Source organism: Sciurus carolinensis (genome assembly GCF_902686445.1).
Source record: "Sciurus carolinensis chromosome 14 unlocalized genomic scaffold, mSciCar1.2 scaffold_115_arrow_ctg1, whole genome shotgun sequence".
NCBI lineage: Eukaryota > Metazoa > Chordata > Mammalia > Rodentia > Sciuridae > Sciurus > Sciurus carolinensis.
In genome coordinates, this window is record NW_025920107.1 from 2944815 (window position 1) to 2948422 (window position 3608).

Sequence of the window (3608 nt, forward strand, 5' to 3'; positions counted from 1 at the left end):
TAAGTTCACTTTCCTCATCTTCAAAAATGAAGGGGTCATATTAATATTACAAGAAATATCTGTTCCCACCCAGCTTTGTAAATTTTTTCAACCCATTTCTCCTGACATGTACTCCCTTTGAGCAAAGTCATCCTTCATATCATATATATGTAAAGAAGGTCATCTGGTTGAAATTCAGAATTCATCTATTGGATATTGTTCAGTTGATAGGGAATTTTCCTGTAAAAGCTATGGTTTTGGAACTATGTTTGGAAGTTTGGTGAAAATGTATAGAAATTCTTAGAGTATCTAATATGAATTTCTAGGACAAAAACTAACAAACTGTGGATTATGGTTCACTTGGAATGGGGGAAGAAAGGTGGTTTAGGTCCCACTAGCAAAACAACAGCTGGCTCTCCTTTATTTTGGCTTCACACACAGATGGGGTAAAACAGTAATTGTGCCCATTAAAAACAGAGTAGTTGAGATGTAGGTCAGGAGGTAAGCCTGGAGTAAATTGTTTTCCCAAAGGAACACAGAAATCTTGACTCTGCAGATGATTAATTACAGAGACAACATATCAAGCAAATCAGTGATATGGATGCCCTGTGAAGTATCAGATGTTTGTGGATCCAGTATACAATCGAATAGATAAGCAAATGACATTTTATTTTATTTATTTATTTATTTATTTATTTTTTATTTTTAATTGTATACAAATGGGATACATGTTTCTCTATTTGTACATAGAGTCAAGGCATACCATTTGTGTAATCATATGTTTACATAGGGCAATGATGTTTATTTTATTTCCCTTCCCCCTGCCCCTCCCACCCCTCTTTTCCCTCTATACAGTCCTTCTTTCCTTCATTCTTACCGCTCTCCTTATCCCTAACCCTAAACCTAACCCTAAACCTAATGCTAACCCCTCCCACCCCCCATTATATGTCCTCATCCGCTTATCAGCGAGATCATTCGTCCTTTAGTTTTTTGAGATTGGCTTATCTCACTTAGCATGATATTCTCCAATTTCATCCATTTGCCTACAAATGCCATAATTTTATCATTCTTCATTGTGGAGTAATATTCCATTGTAGAAATATGCCACACTTTCTTTATCCATTCACCAACTGAAGGGCATCTAGGTTGGTTCCACAATCTGGCTATGGTGAATTGAGCAGCAATGAACATTGATGTGGCTGTATCTCTGTAGTATGATGATTTTAAGTCCTTTGGGTATAGGCCAAGGAGTGGGATAGCGGGGTCAAATGGTGTTTCCATTCCAAGCTTTCTGAGGAATCTCCACACTGCTTTCCAGAGTGGCTGCACTAATTTGCAACCCCACCAGCAATGTATGAGTGTTCCTTTTACACCACATCCTCGCCAACACCTATTGTTGCTTGTATTCTTGATAATCACCATTCTAATTGGGGTGAGATGAAATCTTAGGGTAGTTTTGATTTGCATTTCCCTTATTACTAGGGATGTTGAACATTTCTTCATATATCTGTTGATTACTTGTACATCTTCTTCTGTGAAGTGTCTGTTCATTTCCTTAGCCCATTTGTTGATTGGATTATTTGTATTCTTCGTGTAGAGTTTTTTGAGTTCTTTATAGATTCTGGAAATTAGCGCTCTATCTGAGGTATGGTTGGCAAAGATATTCTCCCACTCTGTAGGCTCTCTCTTCACATTTCTGATAGTTTCCTTTGCTGAGAGAAAGCTTTTTAGTTTGAATCTATCCCAGTTGTTGATTCTTGCTTTTATTTCTTGTGCTATGGGAGTCCTGTTAAGGAAGTCTGATCCTAAGCCAACAAGTTGAAGATTTGGACCTACTTTTTCTTCTATATGATACAGGGTCTCTGGTCTGATTCCGAGGTCCTTGATCCATTTTGAGTTGAGTTTTGTGTAGGGTGAGAGATAGGGGTTTAATTTCATTCTATTGCATATGGTTTTCCAGTTTTCCCAGCACCATTTGTTGAAGAGGCTATCTTTCCTCCATTGCATATTGTTGGAACCTTTGTCTAGTATGAGAAAATTGTATTTATTTGGGTTTGTGTCCATGTCCTCTATTCTGTACCATTGATCTACCTGTCTATTTTGGTACCAATACCATGCCATTTTTCTTACTATTGCTTTTCAGTAGAGTTGAAGATTTGGTATAGCAATACCCACTGCTTTGCTCTTGCTACTGAGGATTGCTTTAGCTATTCTAGGTTCCAGATGAATTTCATAATTGCTTGCTCTATTTCTGCAAGGTACATCATTGGGATTTTAATTGGAATTGCATTGAATCTGTATAGCACTTTAGGTATTATAGCCATTTTGACAATATTAATTCTACCTATCCAGGAACATGAGAGATCTTTCCATCTTCTAAGGTTTTCTTTAATTTCTTTCTTTAGTGTTCTGTAGTTCTCATTGTAGAGGTCTTTCACCTCTTTTGTGAGATTGATTCCCAAGTATTTTATTTTTTTCGATGCTATTGTGAATGGGGTAGTTTTCCTAATTTCTCTTTCTGAAGATTCATCACTTATGTATAAAAATGCATTGGATTTATGAGCATTGATCTTGTAACCTGCTACTTTACTGAATTCACTTATGAGTTCTAAAAGTTTTCTGGTGGAATTTCCAGGTTCCTCTAAATATATAATCATGTCATCAGTGAACAGGGATAGTTTGAGTTCTTCTTTTCCTATTCGTATCCCTTTAATTTCTTTGATTTGTCTGATTGCTCTGGCTAGAGTCTCAAGGACGATGTTGAATAGAAGCGGTGAAAGAGGGCATCCCTGCCTTGTTCCAGTTTTTAGGGGGAACGCTTTCAGTTTTTCACCATTTAGAATGATATTAGTCATGGGCTTAGCGTAGATTGCCTTTATAATGTTAAGGAATGTTCCTACTACCCCAATTTTTTCTAGTGTTTTGAGCATGAAGGGATGCTGTATTTTATCGAATGCTTTTTCTGCATCTATTGAAATAATCATGTGATTCTTAACTTTAAGTCTGTTGATATGGTGAATGACATTTGTTGATTTCCGAATGTTGAACCAACCTTGCATCCCTGGGATAAAACCCACTTGATCGTGGTGCACTATCTTTTTAATATATATTTGTATGCAATTTGCTAAAATTTTGTTGAGAATTTTGCGTCGATGTTCATTAAGGATATTGGTCTGAAATTTTCTTTCCTCGATGTGTCTCTGTCTGGTTTAGGTATCAGGGTGATATTGGCTTCATAGAACGAGTTTGGGAGGGTTCCCTCCTCTTCTATTTCATGGAATAGTTTGAGGAGTATTGGAATGAGCTCTTCTTTAAAGGTTTTGTAGAACTTGGCTGAGAACCCATCTAGTCCTGGACTTTTCTTTGTTGGTAGGCTTTTGATGACCTCTTCTATTTCATTGCTTGAAGTTGGTTTATTTAAGTTGTGTATGTCCTCCTCATTCAGTTTAGGTAATTCATATGTCTCTAGAAATTTGTTGATGTCTTCGAGGTTTTCTGTTTTGTTGGAGTATAGATTTTTGAAATAGCTTCTAATTATGTTTTGTATTTCACTCGTGTCTGTTGTGATGTTTCCTTGTTCATTCCGAATTTTAGTAATTTGTGTTTTCTCCCTCTTTCTCTTTGTTAGT